This window comes from Chenopodium quinoa, unplaced genomic scaffold (genome assembly GCF_001683475.1).
Source record: "Chenopodium quinoa cultivar QQ74 unplaced genomic scaffold, ASM168347v1, whole genome shotgun sequence".
Classification (NCBI taxonomy): Eukaryota; Viridiplantae; Streptophyta; class Magnoliopsida; order Caryophyllales; family Amaranthaceae; genus Chenopodium; species Chenopodium quinoa.
Genome location: NW_018744092.1, coordinates 1000730 through 1021564, shown reverse-complemented (window position 1 = coordinate 1021564; position 20835 = coordinate 1000730). Strand labels below are relative to the sequence as shown.

The following is a 20835-nucleotide window of genomic DNA, read 5'->3' as shown; positions in this document are numbered from 1 at the left end:
CGCTCAGATTACCACCCATTTTGTTTTACCGGTAAAATTTCCGTCAGTGGGCCCCACTTTTTTTTTTTTTTTTTTTTTTCCTTTTTTTTCTTCTATTTTCTGGCTTTCTCACTCTCTCTCCCCGATTTTTCACTCTTCTTCTTCCTACCTTCTTTCTTTCTTTTCCCAACCACCACCACCACCATTGCTCCACCTTTCCCCTCCTCTTCCCCCGTCGCGCCTGCCAACAACCCGCAACAACAACATCAACAAACAACCACCAGTTCAGCCACCATAATTACCACCAGTTCGCCTACCGCAAACACCAATACGACAACCTCTGCAGCCCGCAATCACCAATTGGCCCGACCACCCTGTTCAACCTCAGCCACCTCTAAACCCGACCACCATTCCGTTCAACCCCAGCCTCCTTTGTGAATCCTTTTCCAGCATACCCAGAAATTATAATTGTCCATGACACCAAATTCTTGACAGGCATCTTATCACAGAGTAACCTAGCCATGTTTAAATCCCCTGCTTTCGTATAACCCGAAACCATGGTAGACCAAGATACAACATTTCTCTCAGGCATCCTTTCAAACAGTTTAAACGCAGCATCCATGTCCCTCGTTTTAACATACCCATCTAACATGATATTCCAACTCACAGAATCTCTCTCAGGAATTTCATCAAACAGTTGGCGAGCATCTTTCAATTCACCCCCTTTAACCAACCCACAGATCACTGAATTCCAAGAAACAATATCTCTATCCTCCATGAACATAAACAACTTCCTAGCAGAACTAACACCAATCACCCCACACTTACAGTAACTATCAATCAACGAATTGGGTACAAAAATATCACCAAAAAAACCTAATTTTATCATCTAGGTATGAACCATTTGAACCAATTGCAATGAACAGGGTCCACTACAAGCCTTAAGAAGAAATGGGTATGTAAAATTATCAGGTAAAACGCCATTATTAAGCATATCAAGAAAAGTCATGAAAGCTTGACAAGATTGAGAATTCTGGGTATAAGCTCTAATAAGAGAATTATACAAATGAACATTGGGATATCGAACTTGATTGAATACATTAATGGCTAAACCTAATTGATGGCAGAGAGAGAAAGCAGAGATTAATTTAGGTGCTATAAAAGGGTCATTATGAAGATTAGCTTTGAAAATTTGAGCATGAATTTGAGCATGAAGAAAGGAAGAAGGTAGGAAAAAGGAGAGTGAAAAAAATCGGGGAGAGAGAGTGAAAAAGCCAGAAAATAGAAGAAAAAAAAGGAAAAAAAAAAGAAAAAAAAGTGGGGTCCACTGACGGAAATTCACCGGAAAAACAAAATGGGTGGTAATCTGAGCGTTTTTTTAATTTAATGGGTGGTAATTTAAAATAAAATTTTAATTAGGTGGTTATTTAGAAATTGATACTATTTTTGGGTGGTAATTTGCAAATTATCCTTGCATTTATGTTCACATAATTTTATTGAGAAAGTAGTCAATATTGGCAACAAGCAAACAAGGAGGTTTGATAAAACTTGACTTATCAACAAGCTCAAGCTCATCTGTAAAGTATTATGCTTATGAAGGAAGTCCATTGGTAATTTGGTAGTGTATATAAAGTAGGTTGAATCCATGCGAAAGCAATGTTGATAGAAACATTAGTCATCTTTGTTACGGAATAGAATGTAGTCAAAATATTAAATCGGTCTAAATGAGCATGGCTTCTTTGATTAGTTGACAATTTTGAATTAAAAACTTAGCTTAATATTTACTTATATCTTGATCATTATTTTATTACACTTACTAAATTATATAATTATAATCACCATGCTTTCGTTTTTTCATCAATGATTGCAAACAAACAATAGAAAAGTCGTGTCTTTGGATAATAGCGACTTACCAATCGAGATGATAAAAAATATCGACATTTTGGCTTGAGTAAGATCACTCACACAAAAGTCATTCATATAATCATATATGTTCATCTTCTCTTGCAATAAATGTAGCCCTTTAAGGCCTTAAGACTTTACATACGAAGTATCATTTTCCAACAATTAAAAGTATCTGATCAAAAGATTATATTTTTTTCTAAGTGAAAATTTTATAGTAGTTGTTTCGGGTTTTTCTGTGTCCTTCGGGAGAGTTATAATACCAAGACTGGAATCCGGACGTCTGTACCTGCAAAATAACAAAGACTCCGGTAGGGGGAGTTCCGCCTCCAACGATCAAGTTAGAACCGGAGTGGAGTCCGTAATAAATACGGAAGTTAAGAATCTTCTCGAATTACGAGATCGGGAGTAAATGATCTGCAATTAATATGCTCGGCTGGTTGGTATTGAATGTGAATGGTTTCCAATGGGGAAACATCTCCCTATTTATAGGATCTGGAAGTGTGTGCCACGCGTCCAGAAGGGATTGGTTCTTATGAACCACTCTGAAGGTGACACGTGTCACTCACTAATTGGTCCACGTGGCATAGAATATTTTTACCCTAAACATTTGCCTCTCACAGATGTGACGTAGCAGGCCACGTGGCAGACCACGTGGTATCTATAACACTTGCCACTCGATCATTAGTTGACGACAATAACCGTTTAGGGGAGTTTGCTGAGATGCCCCTTCGCATACCCTCCTTTATATAGCCGTTCACCCCCCTCATTTCGACATTTTCCAAAGTTTAGAAAGAGAGAGAGTCAGCCGACTTCCAGAGAGAATTGTAGTGAAAAACCCGCCTGCTCCCGCCTTTAACCACATCCAGTAATACGTCTGTTTGTCAGACGGCACAACTTCTTGAAAACCGTCTGAGGGGTTTGCAAGCAATCTCTTTCATTTCCAAAGGCACATACGGGTATATCGTCTATGCATCAACTAGCTCAAACTTCAAAAACCGCTCGGGTACCCCCAACAAATACAACTGCTTTCACAGAGGGTACATCCGGTCAAGCGCCTGTGCCCCTTGCAAGCCATCATCTGATTTTCGCCTGCTAATTCAGCCGGTCAACACTTTGTTTTTTCAGCTTATTTTTGAGGTATCGTCTGTACCTCCCTCAGCTCTTTCATGTATTTTCGTTTGTGTCTTTTTCTCTTTTTCTTTTATAAAAATAAATGGATTCAACAAATACACACACAGCACACCACGATTTAGAGGGCAACCGGTCCCCTGGTACGGCTGAGTCTAGGACTGGGGAGCCGCCGCTGGGTACTAGGATTCCCCTTGTCCATCTCCCAATCCGACCATCTCCGTGTCTGTGCAGGACACTATGGCTCGAACTAGAAAGACGGTTGTAGACCCAGAGTATAAAGGAGAAAGCTTCGAAGAAGGTTTGCCTGAGATGGGTCAGGCTGAGATGACAAGGGAATCTCCTGGAGGTACCCCAAGCACCCTTAGTTTTTTGGGGTCTGATAACAGAGGCGGTGAAGATGCCACCTCTATCTCCGAAGCTAAAAGGGGAGAACCCTCCAACGAGGGAGACAGTAGTGAGGTCGCCTCTAGGTCAAGGTCTGAGCAAAATAGCAGCATCAGCTATCTTACACCGGTTGTAGATAGTGAGGAAGAGGAAAAGCCCACTTGAAATAATAAGGGTGATCCCCTCCAGATCCAGGTCTCGGCAAGAGACAAGGCCAATTTGGAAAGACACCTGGAAACCTTTATCCGCAAACGGCCTCTACGGCCGGGGTATACCATCCGGGTTCCGCCTGAGCAGAGTACAATAGCTTGGGAAGACAATCAACGCAATGCAAACGGGTATTTTGGCTGCTATGAGGCAGCCTTTTTAGCCAGTCTCCGCTTCCCTTTGCACAACACAATAAAGGCCATTTTAAGAGGATATGGCCTAGGCGTGTAGCAGTTAACCCCTAACTCTTGGGTTAACATCTTAGGCTACATCGCCGCTTACGAAATGCAAGGTCTCCATCCCGGCTGGGAGGCCTTTGCCCACATGCATTACCTAAGTCGAAGTCCAGGCAGATGGAGAGCATGGTATACTCTGACCACTTACCCTAAATACCTGATGACCTTAAACAAACCGTCTAAGTGGTCAGATTGGAAGAACCGCTTCTACCTGGTCTCGGCCCCCACAAAATAAGAGAACTTCGAACTTAGGACCTACAACCGGATCTAGGGCAGAAGTGTAAGTTGCCCGAGGTCCCGGATGAGGACTATGAGAGGATCATAGAGGCGGGGTTCTTTGAACTTACTACCACCACCCTCTCAACCGGTGAGCTATAAGCGTATCCAAGAATTGGGTACCCAAACACGAGTTTTTGAGGGATGAGGCTTTCTTATCCGCCTGCGGGTTGAGCACCCAGTTTACTAAACGTATGTTGCGGATGCATCCGAAACTTATTATGCCGCCTTCGCTACTTTTTACTTGTGAAATTTTTTTGCATAATTGTCTAATCAAACAGTTTCTTTTTGCAGTAAACGCTTTAAGGATGCTGCCTGAAAGCAAGACTCCTGCACGATCCGCCGCAGACATCCGCAAGGAGAATGTGGAAAAGAAGAAAGCTGCATAGGCGGCTAAAAGCCAGGTACAAACGCCTGCCACTCCCTTTCTTGCATTCATCAGTATTAATTTACGCTGGTTTACCATAAAGACCTCCAATTTTTTATTCAGGATGGGAGCAAGGCGCCTCGATCTCTTACAAAGTTGATCAGGCCAAGACCGGGGGGTGAGGTTGTTGTCCCCAACAAGTCTCAAAAGACTTCTGCCCAGACGGTTCCAGGCCGTGTGACTGTTGGGAGTAAAAGCGTTAAAAACACCGGCTTGGGATTCGATCTCACAGCCAGACAGCCGGATGCCTCTGAGGCATCGAAAGGTGGAGAGCCACCTAAAACTACAAGCGGCCCTGTAGTTATTGTATCCCAAGGTACAGCCGATCCCTTTAACCCTCTTATGCTTGGCAAACCCATGCAGGTCAAGTCACACTCTCACCTCCAGCCAGAAGATTCTTCTGGCAGCCGGCAATCTATAGGAGGAGCGTATGCAGCTTTCTCATCGTCTCTTTCTGGTGCAGATCTCTCCCCCGGTGGCCGGATGTACAACAGTACTCTAGGGCCATGCTGAAGTCCATCCCCAAGGAGGAGAAGGAGGAAATCCCTGGGATCAACACCTTCAATGCCGACTGGGTCCTGGCTAACCTGGCTGAGGTATGATCACTAAACTTGATATTTTTATTTATTATTTTTTTAAAGATCTTCTAACCCCGGCTATGTTCATGCAAAAAATGCTGTGCGTGGAGGGGTTGAAGAAAGCCTATGCCAGGAAGCAGGAGGAGGTAAGACGGGTTAAAAGAGAGACGTCTGAGACCCATAACGTTGCTCAATATTACATGATAGTGCATGAACTAGAAACTAAAAGTCAAATCATGCAACAGGCGGACTCCATCAAGGGGGCTTCAAAAATCCCTCAATGAGGCCAATACCAAACTCTTCAACCTTCAGGAGGCGTCCAAAAATTCTAAAGAGAAGCTTAAGAATACGGGGGAGGCTCTCGAATCTTTGAAGGGCACCAAGAAAGAGAACTCCTCCCTAAAAGCCGAAAATGAACGCCTGAAGAAGGAGGCGGCTACTGCCAACAAAAACTTTGAAGGCACTCTTCATGCTGAGTAGAGCCGGCTCATCGAGGACAATGAGCAAGACTGCAAAAACCGTATGAGAATGGCTTGGTCCCTAGTGCATCCGGGTACAGAGTACGCCGTCTAGGAACTGGCCTATAAGTATGCAGATCTTGCCATTCTGGCCAAGAAGGAGAACAAGCCAGAGCCCGAGCCGTATGAGGACTGGGCAAAGAAGGAGATTGAGGCCATGTAGGTCGAGGCGGGCTTTGATGGGGGAGGAGGAGGAGAATCAAGCAGAAAATCAGGAGACTCCTGCCTCAGAATCAGCCGCCAAAGACGCGCCCCCCCGGCTCCTCAGGCTTAAGCTATTTTTATTTTTATTCTCTTCTCCGGCCTGCGTGCGGTGTATCCTCTTATAATTTAAACAATATTCTTATTTCCTGGATGTTCATCCGGTCAACAATTTGCTCCCGGCCTTCTGGTCAGGTTTGATTAATGATCATTTGCCGACTTTGTCGATTTTGCAAATTTGATTTCGATTTTTTACAATTTCGTTGAATTTTCGCATGTTTCATTTTTTGCTAATTTTTGCTAAGTAGCTGTTTCCATGCGGTCATCGGATGCCCTAGATATATTTGTCCCTGGACGGATGTATGCTTGGTTGATTAGTATCGAATCTTAAACTGAGCAGACATCCGTCTACCAGACATCCGGGATAATTATGACAAACACCGGCTGTGATTTACCTTGTAAATCAGTTTTGGCTAGTTAGATATGACAGTCATCACTACTAGCAAGCGGTTGTTATCCGCATATTTCCCATACCCTAGCAGATAGTTTAATGTTAAACAGACGGGCATAGACCGTGTGTAGGTACTTTGAACAGAAGCGACTTAGCCGCTAAGGTAGGCTTAAGTCTTCAAAGTAGCCGTCTATGGTGACTTTGAGCAACAAACGGTTTTATCCAACCAAAACAACAGTCTCTGGCTGCATTGGAATAGGCGGGAGACAAGTTGTCAAGGCTTCAATTAATCTTTCAAACGGTTGAGTTATCTTAATCTGGACACTTTGTTAGGTCGCTTGCATTTTCGTTTATAGAGCAATGTACCACCCAAATGGGAGATGCTCTCTTCGACGAATTCACCCGGATGGGGTGTCGCCGGGTGCCCACTGTAGGAGTAGGCACTTAGCTGTAATATCTGGCCATTGGCCTCCTGAGGTTGTTCATAAAAGAACAACCCAGTTGCTTGATCCTTGGACTTAGCTTAATGTTGCTCATGTGGGAGCAGATGTAAAAAATTAAGCACACTCGTTTGTGCATGGCACAGACGGTTTACATATACAGAAAGCAAATAAAATGTTTTGCAAACAAAGTTACTTTCATTGATATACTTTATTTACAAAAGTTACACAAATCTCAGAATTAGTACTTTTTTAAGTTATCCACATTCCAAGTTCTGGCTACCTGCCTACTGTCTGGTGTCTCCATGCATTAGGTGCCGCCTCTAACTTCCTCATAGATTCGGTAGGGGCCTTCCCAATTAGGAGTCAGCTTTCCTTGCTCATTAGCCCTATCGGTTGCCTCCATTTTTCGCAACACAAAGTCCCCCACTTTTAGGGGCCGTTTGTGCATTTTTTGTTGTAGGCTCTGGTCATTCTCAAACATTATATCTCATGACGCAAGGCGGCATTGCCTCTGCGCTCTGGGAGTGAATCCAATGCTAGACGCATGGCCTCTCAGTTGGCCTCTTCATCATAGAGCATGATTCGGAGTGTTGGCTCGTAATGCTCAATAGGCAGGACGACTTCAGTGCCGTATGTCATGAGAAACGGGGTTTCACCGGTTGCCCCTTTTTCAGTTGTTCTGATGGCCCATAGGACATGAGGCAACTCATCTTCCCATAGACCGCCAGCCCTCTCAATTTTCTTTTTAATGCCATCTGAGATGAGCTTGTTGAAGGCTACAACTTGTTCGTTTGCTTGGGGACGATAGACTGATGCAAAACAATGTGAGATCCCTTGATCTCCTAACCAGCTCTTGAGGGTAGGCGTTTCAAACTGGGGGCCATTGTCAAAGACCATAGACATAGGTACCCCAAACCGGGTGATGATGTTTCTCCAGATGAAGGAGATGACATCCTTTGTCTTAATGCCCTTAACCGCTTCTGCCTCAACCCATTTGGTGAAGTAATCTACAGCAACCAGGATATACCTCCGTCCGCCTGTAGCAGGCGTATATGGAACCAGGATGTCCATGCCCCATTTCGCAAATGGAACCGGGCTGTAGATAGCCGTCAGATCAGTAGCCGGACAGTGTATGAGTTTGCCGAATTTTTGACATTTGTCACACTTCTTCACCATTTCCATGGTGTCTGCCTCAAGAGTGGGCCAAAAGTAGCCTTGCCGCCAGGCCCTTTTCGCTAGAGTTCTGCCGCCTACATGTGATGCACAAAAGCCCAAGTGCAAATCCTCTAGTACTTCCTTCCCCCTTTCTGGGGTGACACATTTCAGAAGCGGCTAAAGATAACCCTTCCTGAAGAGTTCTCCCTTATGGATCTCAAAAATTGCGGCTCGCTTCTTCAATGCAGCCGCCTCTAAAGGGGCATCTGGCACGGTGCCATCTGTTAGATAAGCTCGAATGACATCCATCCAGGTAGCGAGCTTCGGTCAAGAACTCCATGACTTCCCAAACGACTGACCTAGGCGTATCACAGGAGGCGGATGATGCCAACTTAGATAGTGCATCCCCCTCATTATTTTCTAACCTGGGCACCTGACTTAGATGAAATTCATTAAGTGTCCCGGCCTCGTCTTTGACCGCCTGCAGATATTTGATAATAGCCGGATGGGTGGCCTCATATTCACCATGGTATTGGCTGACAATCAACTGGGAAATAGAGCAGGCGTCAACTTTCCTTGCTTTTGCCGCCTTACACATACGGATACCAGCTAGCAGAGCCTCATACTTCGCCTCATTGTTTGAGGCCTGGAACTTGAACCGTAGTACATATTCATATTTATCCCCTTCCGGAGACTGACATATTATGCCTGCACCACATCCGTTCATGGTAGAGCTCCCATCTACATACACTTTCCAAAGCTGGTCAAGATTCCCCGGCTCAGCCGGCCTTGTCATTTCGACGATGAAGTCGGCAAACGCCTGACCTTTCACCGCCTTCATAGGTTCAAAAGTAATTTCCAGACTTTGCATTTCAATAGCCCATTTGAGCATTCTACCTGATGACTCCAAGGTTGTCATGGGCCGCTTGAGGGGTTGATTTGTGTAGATCGCCACCGGATGTGCTAAGAAGTATGGTTTTAACTTCCTGACTGCCATGAAAAGAGCAAGTCCAAATTTTTCAACCATGGGGTACCGGAGCTCAGCATTTCGAAGAACGTGGCTAATGAAATATAATGGAAGCTGAATTCCGTCTCTCTCATCAAGGAGAACAGCACTAAGGGCATGATCCGAGACGGCTAAGTACATGTAGAGAATCTCCTGAGGCAGAGGGCTGACTAGCCTTGTCAACGAATTCAAGTGCTCTTTCAATTTCTGAAGTGCCGCCTCAGCATCACCCCCCCCATTCAAATCTTGTCTTCTTCTTGATTGTCTGGAAGAAGTAGAGGCACTTGTCACCTGACCGGCTGAGGAATCTCCCCAATGCCTCCGGGCAACCGGTTAATTTCTGAACTTCCCTTACAGTCCGGGGTGACTTCATGTCAATAACCGCCTGTATCTTTTCTAGATTAGCCTCTATCCCCCTCTGATCAATCAAGAATCCGAGAAACTTCCCAAACTCAACACCAAAGACACACTTCTTGGGATTAAGCATGACTTTGTGCCGCCTGAGGGTGGTGAAGGTTTCTCGAAGATCAGCAAGGTGATCCGTCTGTAGCTTGGATTTGACTATCATGTCATCAATATAAGCCTCTACATTCCTCCCAATTTGATTAATGAAGACTGTATTAATTATATGTTGGAAGGTAGCAGGCGCATTTTTCAGCCCAAACGGCATCACAGTGTAGCAGAATAACCCTTGATCAGTGACGAATGTCGTCTTTTCTTGATCCTTCTTCCACAAGGGTATCTTATGGAAGCCTGAGTAGGCGTCCATGAAGCTCATTAAGGCATGGCCGGCTGTAGAGTCGACCAAACTGTCGATCTTTGGAAGTGGATAACTATCTTTTGGGCATGCCTTGTTCAGATCTGTGTAGTTAACACACATCCGCCAAGTCCCATTCGGCTTTTTAACAAGAACAACATTTGCAACCCAATCCGGGAAGTGACATTGCCGAATGAACCCAGCCTCCAGGAGCTTCTTTACCTCGGCGGCAGCCGCCTGGCTCCTTTCCTCCCCGTGGTTCCTTTTCTTTTGCCTAATCGGCTTCTTTTTAGGATCCACGGCGAGTTTATGCACAGCTAGATCCGGGTTGATGCCTGGCATCTCCTCGACTTCAAAGGCAAAAATGTCTTTGAATTCCCTCAGAAGGGTGTGCAATTCTTCACCCAACTTCGCAAGAGCAGCCGTCCCCACCTTAATAGTTCGATCTGGACAGGTTTCATCTAGAACGATGTCAATGTGATCACCAGCCGGCTGGGGATGTAGTTCGTCTGATCTTTCCCCGGTCAGTAATTACTATTGCTTCTCTTTCTTGACGGTTGCCAATTCGTCCGCCCTTTTTACCGGCTGGTCTTGGAGCAGGCGCAACTTCTTTGACCTCATCAAGGTCTACAGGCTCCTCATCCTGACCGGCTGCCACAGTTGGTTTGACGTTTGAGAGATAGCATTTTCTCGCCGTCTTCTGATCTCTGTTCAAGGAGCCTACAGACCCATCATCTCTTTCAAATTTTAGGAGCATGAGGGAGGGAATGATGACTGCTTTAGACTCATTCAGCGTTAGTTTGTCTAGTATCAGGTTATAGGCGGTCAACTCCTCAACAACAAGGAAGCGGACCACCATGTGGCGTCCTGCCCCCTTCTCTCCTAACCGGACGGGTAGGTCAATTCTTCCCACCGAATCCACGACCCCTCCCCCAAATCTAACCAAGGGGTGAGAAACTTGGGTCATGCTACTGGGCTTGTACTTGAGCTTAGCCAAGCACTTGTGACTGATCAGGTCGGGTGAGCTCCCAGTGTCGATTAGGATCCGGCGAACCTTCTGATTGGCTTTCTTGCACTCGATCACTATAGGGTCATCATGTGGCTGCCTGACCTTGCCCTTGTCCTTCTCAGTGATGAGGACGTCAGGGAATGTGTCTTTCGACGCCTGGCCCTCATCAACTGCGCTGACATCCAGCCTCCGGACGTAGTCCTTGGTGCCCCGGATGGTAGGACCCCCACCGGCAAAGCCGTCTGCTATAGTATAGATCGTTTCTCATCGGTGTCCGAACTATTAGCAGATTGTGGTGCCTTCTTGGACGACTGTTCATTGTGTTTTTTAAGGGTCATCTTGGACTTCAAGATATAGGACTTCAGTACTCCTTTATAAGCCAAATGGTCCAATAACTGTTTGAGGTTGTAACAATAATTGGTGTCGTGGCCAATGTCCTCATGGAAGTGACAATATTTGTTCTTGTTCCGATTTCTGACAGAACCCTTCATGGTAGCCAGTTTATCGATAGTTACCCGGTCCTTGATTTCCATGAGGATGGAGTAACCGTCCTTGTTGAACTCGTACTTGGGGGCGTACGATTTCAACTCCTTCTTCTTCTTCTGGGATGGCTGACCAGAATTGTCTGCCACCTAGACTTCTTTTCTTTTCTTGCTATCTTCCTTTTTAGCCGGCTGAGCAGACCGACTCTCTTTTTTGTCGGACTTTTTGGAGTCCGACGATTGCTTGATGGCGCACAGCTCAGTAGCCTGTATGTAGGCTTCTGCTTCCATCAAAGAATCCTGGAGGGTAGCGACCCCTTTTTCGGACGAGATCAAACTTGAAGGTTGATCCATCTTTCAGACCCTTAAAGAAGTCTGTGTAAGCCACTTCGTCAGACAACCCTTGAATATGGATTCTCATCAGATTGAACCGCCTGACGTAGGACCTAAGCCCTTCTCTATCTCCCTGTTGTATGGCACTCAAGTCCAGACTTGTTTTCTTCGCAGGGATATTCATAGAGAAGTTTGAGGCGAACAAGTACGCAAGCGTCTTGAAGCCGTTTATGCACCCGGTTAGCAAGTTGCTAAACTATCGTTGGGCAATGCCCTTCAATGTAGCCGGAAAGCATTTGCACCAGGTGGCGTCATCCAACTCCTGTAAGTACATGAGGTTGGTGTGTGCCATCAGGTGGTCTTCTTGGTTGGTGGTACCGTTATAGGCACCCACCAACACATTCTTAACCTTGGCAGGCTGTGCTGCTTCAGTTATCTCCTTGGAGAACGCAGAAGGTTGTTCCCCAAGGTTTAGCAGCCAAAGCTGCCAGTCCATTGGCCGGACATTCTGTGCCGCCTGACCTCCAAAGAAGGCCGGCTGCATATATGGTGATCCATACGGCATGTATGGCTGTTGGGGCACATACAGAGCTGGTAGGATAATCTAAGGGCCAGCACGTGCGAACAGGCCACGTGACTGACTCTCTTGGTTTGTTTCTGAACACCTCATTGAGGTATTCAAGAAACTGTCTAGGTAAGTCGACGTTGAAGCCGACTCAGACAATTGTTGACTTCTCTTCTGCTGGATTAACATCCGGGCATCCGAGAATGTCTTCCTTGAACCATCTGGCTGAACATGTCGGATGGCCTTCCTCTTCCCTGATTCAGGGAGTAGGATCTTAGTTAGGTTGCCAAAGGGCCAATTCCCATCCTTTGGCTTGGAATGAGGAGTAGGGACACGGTCCTGAATTGGCTTTTTCTTCCCCATGGGAGAAGGCTTTTTAGCTGACTGACCCCTAATGGAGCCACCAGTCTTTTTATCTAAGAGGTCCTTGATCTCCCCTTTGAAACTCGTCATGAATTTCACAAGCTCGTCTCTGGTGACGGGAGTGGCACCCTCCGCCGCCTGGGGTTTTCCAGCCGGTATACCGGAAGGATTGCTTGGACTAGCTTTTTCTTCACCCCGTTCCCTTGTTTCCTTGGAACGGGTGCGTCTTGTTCTGAATGACCCGTCTGGGGCCACATAGGTGTCGACCCCAAGGTCGTCACTACTATCTAGGTCCGTTTGGACCTCAACTTCGACCGTAAGCCGCTTGCCTTTGGCAGGAGGTACAAACTCTTTGGATGCCATCTTAGAAGTACTCTCCCCACAGACGGCGCCAAATGTTTCGGGGTTTTCTGTGTCCTTCGGGAGAGTTACAACACCAAAACTGGAATCCGGATGTCTGTACCTGCAAAACAACGGAGACTCCAGTTGGGGGAGTTCCGCCTCCAGCGAACAAGTTAGAACCGGAGTGGAGTCTGTAATAAATACGGAAGTTAAGAATCTTCTCGAATTATGAGATTGGGAGTAAATGATCTGCAATTAATATGCTCGGTTGGTTGGTATTGAATGTGAATGGTTTCCAATGGGGAAACATCTCCCTATTTATAGGATCTGGAAGTGTGTGCCACGCGTCCAGAAGGGATTGGTTCTTATGAACCACTCTGAAGGTGACACGTGTCACTCACTGATTGGTCTACGTGGCATAGGGTATTTTTACCCTAAACAGTAGTCATTTGAAATATGACTACCATAATGTTTTAATGATTATATATTTCATAATTTACATATTTTTCTCCAAATAATAAATTATATTATTTTACTTTTTGTGTAAAATAGTATTATCAATATTTTAATTTTAATAGGTATTTTCTTACAACATTTTTTTTATTAGGTAGTTTCTCTCAAAAAATAGTTTTAATAGGTAGTTTCTGACAAAAATCCCTTTTATTTATGTAATTTTTATTTTTATTTTATAGTTTCTCGAAATTATTAATTTTATGTTGAATTAAAATTTTCAAAAATTCTATTTGCATTGTAGATATTAAAAGACTAATTGTGTCTATATTATAACATGAAAAAATGAACCGATCATATTGATTATCATTAAACTAATATGGCAATTATATTTCAAACTACCGTAGTAAGGTTAATAATTGTAAATTTTCCCGCATGAACATAATCATCAATTTGTGACTGAAATAAATGAGATCTCATGATTCCATTTTTGTCCATGGAAATATTGGTTTTAAGATCATAAAAATGTGTGTATAGTTGTAAGTAGTGTTAGTGTGTAACCATGTGTAAAATGTACGTCGTACGTGTAATCATATAAATTAAATATTTAATTTTAAATGATGGTTTATGGATTTGGGCAAGCACTGATTTATCTCCTTGAAAAAGGAAATATATTGGTAATATATTTAGGGTAAAATTCCTATAACTTATTCTCTGTCGCAATTTTAATTACTTGTAAACACACTGAGTGATTGAATTACATATTTGCTATTTAATTTAAGGTGAAAAACTTGGATTATCTCAATGATACATATAGAGTTGAGAGACAAAAATCCTTATTACGAGTATCATAATAATCAACTATTATTGAGACTGATTTGGTCGATTTGGATATACTACATACTTTGTTCAGGCATGTGTAAGACTAGGAGAGTAGAGTAGCCATAAAAAAAAAAAAAAGGGTAATCAAGGTATAGCTTAAGTGGTTAGAGCTTTCCTCTCGATTTTTGAATCGATTCTCAGCGTGTCCTTGTGGTTCTCTAAACACCAAAAAAAAAAAAAAAAAAAAAAAAAAGTTGGTTAGAGAGACAATAAAATTAGAAGTTGTGTGGGTTTAAAAATGGGTTTGGTAATTTGCTTCTCATTATTTTAACCTATATTATTACTTGTTCTATTTTTATTTTTTCTTCGTAACTAATATTTCTTCAATTTTTGTATTTTTTGTTTATTTTTGTCAATCAAACAATCATTAAATAAAACATCTCTGAATAAAAAGTTGGTATGATAATAATAAACACATCTTGAGTATAAATCGTAGGTGTGAATGGCCTTAATTATAAAATGCTCTAATAATATTTTTAACCGGACACACAAGCTAACGTGTATGGATGAAAATTAGTCCAATTTTAAGAAAAATTGCGTGTTATTCCTACGACACTTAAGAGTCTAAAAGAGCATTTATCTAATGTTGACAAAATACCGGCGCATCTTACCAACCCATGCTACCACAGAACCACACCAACCCCAACCCTTTATTTTATACTAGTATCACACAAACTAATTAAAATTAGTACGTATTAATATTATTGTATGACGTGATTTAAATGATAGCGTTACTCCATGCACCTAACGCAAAACAAAGCATGCTCATAATATTACATACATATATCTAGACGTAATTAACTAGCCTATTTGCTACAACTTATATCTATAAATGTTATGGTCATAGCTTTCACGTAGCACACTTAATTAATTTCAAAATACCTGAGAATTGATCTATTATAATGGCTCTTATGGCGCAAGACACTACTCCCCTAGTGTTAAATGTAACACGAGGGGAGCCGAAGCTTGTGTGTCCAGCTGAGCCTACACCACGAGAATTAAAACCACTTTCAGACATCGATGACCAAGAGGGACTCCGATTTCATATGCCAGCAACTATGTTTTACCGGGCTGACTCTTTCATGCAAGGGAAAGACCCGGTGAAGGTTGTAAGGGACGGGCTAGCTAAGGCTCTTGTGTTTTTCTACCCTTATGCTGGTCGGCTAGTAGAGGGACCAAATAGGAAGCTCGTTGTTGATTGCACCGGTGAAGGTGTACCCTTCATCGAGGCTGAGGCTAACGCAAAACTCGAAGATTTTGGTGATGAAATTCATCCTCCATTCCCCTTGGAGGAGTTGCTTTATGACATTCCTGGCACTGATGAAATGCTAGGCACTCCTTTGCTCATAATTCAGGTACTTCGTTTTAAATATTTTACGTATAGTAAACAAAATTGGATCTAGTAGCAGGATTCAGTCCAGATCCGACCTGTTATAATTCCTAGTTTTAACGCCCTTAATTGATTTGGATTTGATAATTTAATAAATATAATACATAGGTTTTTACGTGTATCTGTGTGTGGTACTAGCTTGTATAATAATTGTTGATATTTTTAAACTATAGTATGAGTATGATTATGATTTTAAAACTATATATAGTTTGATAATTTTCAAACTATAGCATAAGGCCCTATTTATTAACTCCACTTTGTTTCCAATTACTCATAGGAAAAATTTAGTTTATAAGTTTTGTCTAGATAAATGAGTCTAGTATGTTGGCCAAAAAATAAGTTACATACAGAATAATATTTTATTAAAAAAATTAGGTTAAAATAATTTTAGTTAAAGAAGGTTTACGGATTTAATTTATTGTTAAAATAATTTATAATACGACGTTCAAAATTCAAAAACAAAAATAAATCATCATATAAGTTCATATTCATTTAGACAAGTAAAATTCAAATAATTAAAAATTAAGTGAATATAATAAATCAACTAATAAGCCGAATATAAAATATTAAAACTCAATTCAAATTTTATAAATTCTTGTAAAATAATTTTCGGAGTAGCTAAAAAAAAAGGTTAATATTACTTCGTATGTAATAAGCACTCCGTATTACCGTATATCATTTGAGGAAAAGTATTGGTCTAATAACAGGGTAATTACCTTATTCGATCTAATAGTTCAAGGTAGATAATTTAATAAAGCTTGTGAAATCCAACTTAATTACTTAATATTTTCAAGTAATCTATTTTATTAATAGTCTATCAAAAGTGGGTTATGTCTACTATCTAGTGAATAGATGTAGTAAACATTTTACTTAAATTTGTATGCATTGACTCTCACAAAGTTCCAAAATTTCAAGAATACTAAAAATCTAAAACAAACACAATGAAATTTGTCAACTAGTTCACCATCACTGAAGTGGAATGAATTTGCATGCAAACGCAAAAACTTATTATAAGAAATGCAAAGAACTCTGATTTTTTCATACCAAAAAACTAACTTTATTTCATTTTTTGGCTTAGACGTTAGCGTGCCTCCACCATATAAACTACTATATTCCAAGTTCATCACCAGTAAGGGCCTTTTGGTTCACAAAATTGTATGGGTTAGAATCTGGAATAGGATGGTATAGGGTTGGAACATAATACCTTATCTTTAGTTATTGTTTGAGAATGAACTTTTTTTTTTTTTTTTTCATTTTTATTTGAAACCTAGAGGTGTGGTATGAGCCATACCCACTTCCCCCCTTAGGTTTCCCTATATCTTCTTGTGGGTTAGGGGTATGGGTTTATATATTGGGTATTTCATAAACAAACATTAGATATATATGGGTTTTACTTATTTCAACCCCAAATCTCATACCTAAAACCTACGAACCAAATGCCTTAATAGGTTCGTTAACATCTTCATAACAATATGCTCGATTGCTCGACATAATCATTAGTTGTTATACATGTTAATTGTCAACTAATATCTGTTATATTCCCTAGAGATAGATATATCTAATTAGTTGTTGACGAAGGTGTTCAATATAAATTAGTTGTTGTTTTGAAATAATAAAATAAAATTAATTGTACATGATAATTTTTTTAAAAATAATAAGTAGCTTTTGACAAACACGTACTAATTCAAAAGTTAATTTTGTTAAACACCATTTTCAAAGTTAAAGCTATCATATAAGAATTCACATACTGTAGTGTTTTAACTTAGCCAAAATCAAAATACTAAAAGTGCACCTAACTACTCCAAAACTTATTGCCAAACACATACATATGTGATGTCTATAATGTCACTCAAAACACTAAGATTTGTTGCTGCTTTACATCAAGTACTTCACGCTTATCTTCAATTCAATTGAAAGGGACATATATCGTGTTTTATATAGTTTGAGATAATGTTATTATCTTTAAACCCGTAATGATAACTTACTTCATAATAGTGGCCCACTAAGTGTTTCATTTTATGTAGTAGAATGAATGAGACGTAAAAAACACAGAATGCAATTGGTTTACTTTTTTCTACGGAGGATATAATCCATTACATTAAACCAATTGACTTTTGCAACTCCATGGAATTGCCAAGGCCAACTCACAAGTCACAACCATAGAAGTACTTGTGGCACCAATAAACGTCACGTGTTATAGTGGCAAAAGAATTTCGATCACCGATAGTACGACAAGTATTTTTCAATTACTTTATCCGATTCGAATTAATCGACATAATTATGTTTCACAATACATCAATAGACCTTTGAGTATAAAAATTGGTTTTTTTAAAAGACAAATGTGTATCTATATTAAAAAATTATACATATAAAATAGCTGATAGGTTGAAAGTCCACTAAATCTAACAAAAACTTATCGTTTTTTTTTCCTTATAAATTGATCATGGTTATTTCTAATTTGTGATCAAAGTTTGTAAATATTGGTTTTTATAGAAGCATTAGTTACAATCTTAAAGACCTTAGTTAATTTGGGATGGAGAATTGGAGGGAGTACTTGTAAGGTTTAATTTTGATGTAAAATATATTACAAATAACACCAAATACGGATTTATACACATAATAATCATGAACCTCTTTTTTTTTTTTTTTTTTTTTCATGGGATAGCATAGATTAATTAGCTAATCGATAGCGGTCTTCGATTATTTTTCAAGTTTTATTAAAAAATGGAGTGTAACAATTAAATGAAATAAAGAGTGACATCTAAAGAATAACATTAATCACCAAGTACATTTAATTTGTTTGTGATAGGTAACCCGTCTCAAATGCGGAGGATTCATAGTGGCCCTTCGAGCAAACCACACCATCAGCGACGGAACAGGCATTATGCACCTAATGAACACCGTAGGCGAGATGGGAAGAGGCTTTGCCACCCCCTCCATCCTCCCAATTTGGGATCGTGAACGCTTATTTGCTAGAGAATCCCCAAAAATCAGCTTCCCTCACCCTGAGTACGACCAACATGAAACTAACCACCACTCCAATAATGGTCAACCCAACTTGGTTCAACAATCCTTCCTCTTTGGACCTACTGAGCTTGCTGCCCTACGCCGCCATGTACCACCACATACTAAACAATTCTCCACCTTCGATATCCTTAGTGCCCATAGCACTTGGACTTGACCCTAAGGAAGAGGTACGTTTACTCTTTGCTGTTAATGCAAGGAACAAGTTTGATCCCCCACTTGAAAAAGGTTACTACGGAAATGCATGTGCATTTCCAGCAGTCTGTGCTAATGCAGGGGATATATGCAACAACAAAGTTGGCTATATTTTGGAGTTAATAAGTAACACAAAAAATAAAGTAAATGAGGAATATATGAGGTCTATTATGGACCTTATGGTAACAAAAAATAGGCCACATTTCACGGTGCATCAAACATACGTGGTGTCCGACCTTAGGCATCTCGGGTTTGCTGATGTGGATTTCGGGTGGGAAAAACCCGTTTACGGAGGGCCGGCTAGTAATGGGTCAGTACCGGATGCTAGCTTCTTTATATCTTTCAAGAACAAGAAAGGAGAGACTATGGTTATGGTGCCCATTTCCTTGCCTCCCACGTCAATGGATGTTTTTGTTAAGGAATTGCAGGATATGCTTCGAGTTCACCCCTAAATGGTTGTCTTTTCTAGTACATTGATAAAGTTTAATTTTGCTGTTGTTGTAGAATTGTATTATTTTACAATATATAGTAAGTTTGGTTTTAACTAGAACAAGTTGTAGAATTGTTGTTGTTCTTGTACTATAGCTAATTAAGGTCACTTTACAAGTGTAATGTGTGAAAGGTATTGGCTAATAAGCTTGGTTTTCATGATGTAATGTGTGAAATATATTGGTAAGTCAAAAGTCAAAATGTGTCATCTAATTTGAAACAGAAAAAATATTTATCTTAAAGTGTTTTTATTTGATGTACATACTCACTTCTATTTCATTTGGAATTTGGTAAATATATTTTATTTTATTATCCCTCGTATTATCCCATAATACTTGCACCTTTACATTCACCCTTTTATTGTATTTACTTTTTCTTACACGAGTCCTCTTTTACTTAGCTATCTATTCTTCGCTTTGAAATATATATTTCCTCCGTTCTAGTAATATTGCAACAATTGGACTTTTGCACTATTTATCATGTTTCTTTGACCACATATTATGATTTATATATTAAGTAAAATATATTCATGTGAGATCTTGTTAGATTCATCTCGTAAAATACTTACACAATATCAACTTTTTATAAAGTTTACTTTTATAGAATTATACATATTTAACATAAAAAATGTGCTTTGGGATGCGTAATTTCATCCTTGTTGCAATATTAATAGAACGGAGGAAGTAATAGGTTATTTAAAACCTACAGTTAAAAAGAAATGCCCTATCATTTACTTTTTTCTTTTAGATACATCACTTACCTTATTTAATTAGTCTTTTTAAATGAATCACTTTTACATTTATAAGAAAATATAAGTGTATCTCCTTAACAAACAAAAATATGTTTATCAAATGGCAAAAATGTAAATAAATCAACGACTTTTTGTCATAGATGAGTTTCACAGTTTTTTATTTATTTGCCAAAATGCCATATTGACTAGACAAAATGACAAAAACAATATCCTAACAGAAAACAAACTATTTATAGAAGTAGTAAGGCAGCCACTTCCACTGTTACCTTAGTTCCGCTAACCACAATTTCCTAAATTTTAGGAACGTGCAGTAATGGGGAGCTTGGGCACCAAGCAAAAGAACCTTCCCTATTTTTACTCAAAACGTTTAACCACTTCCCCACTTTTCTCAACAGTTTTAACTAGGCAACAAAACACTTTTCTAAGATATTTTTCAAACAGATTTTCTAAAATGATAAATAAATAAAATAACTGGAAATATTTTTCCAAAAGATATTTTTCCAAAAGATATTTACTCAAAATAAATATCTATTAATTTAGGAAAAATAAATCTTATAACATCAATAAAAAAAATCTACTAGACTCCTACTAATGTAATTATGCTAAATATGAATACAAGAAGCCTAAGAATTAAAATCGAAATAATTAAGACTTCTTGAGTTCCTCTCTTGAAACTTCAACTCTGAAGCTTTAGCTCCTCCCTCAAGCAACTAGACCTCTAATTTTCTTCAATGCTTTCCTTAGCCTTCAGAAGCTGTCTTCAGACCTTGTTACATGTTTCATCTTACTCTGGGTCATCATCACACATTACCTATTTCACCAAAACCTGTCATCCACACAACTTAAGAAGAAGTTAAGTCTACATGATTTTGCTTAAGTGCTTAAATCATTATTAAAACTTTAGGG

At 40.3% G+C, this 20835-nt stretch overlaps 1 pseudogene; it reads left to right on the top strand.

The window, feature by feature from the left end:
• Positions 1-14803: 14803 nt before the first annotated feature.
• On the top strand, positions 14804-19438 carry LOC110691759 (annotated as a pseudogene).
• The last annotated feature ends 1397 nt before the right edge of the window (positions 19439-20835 follow it).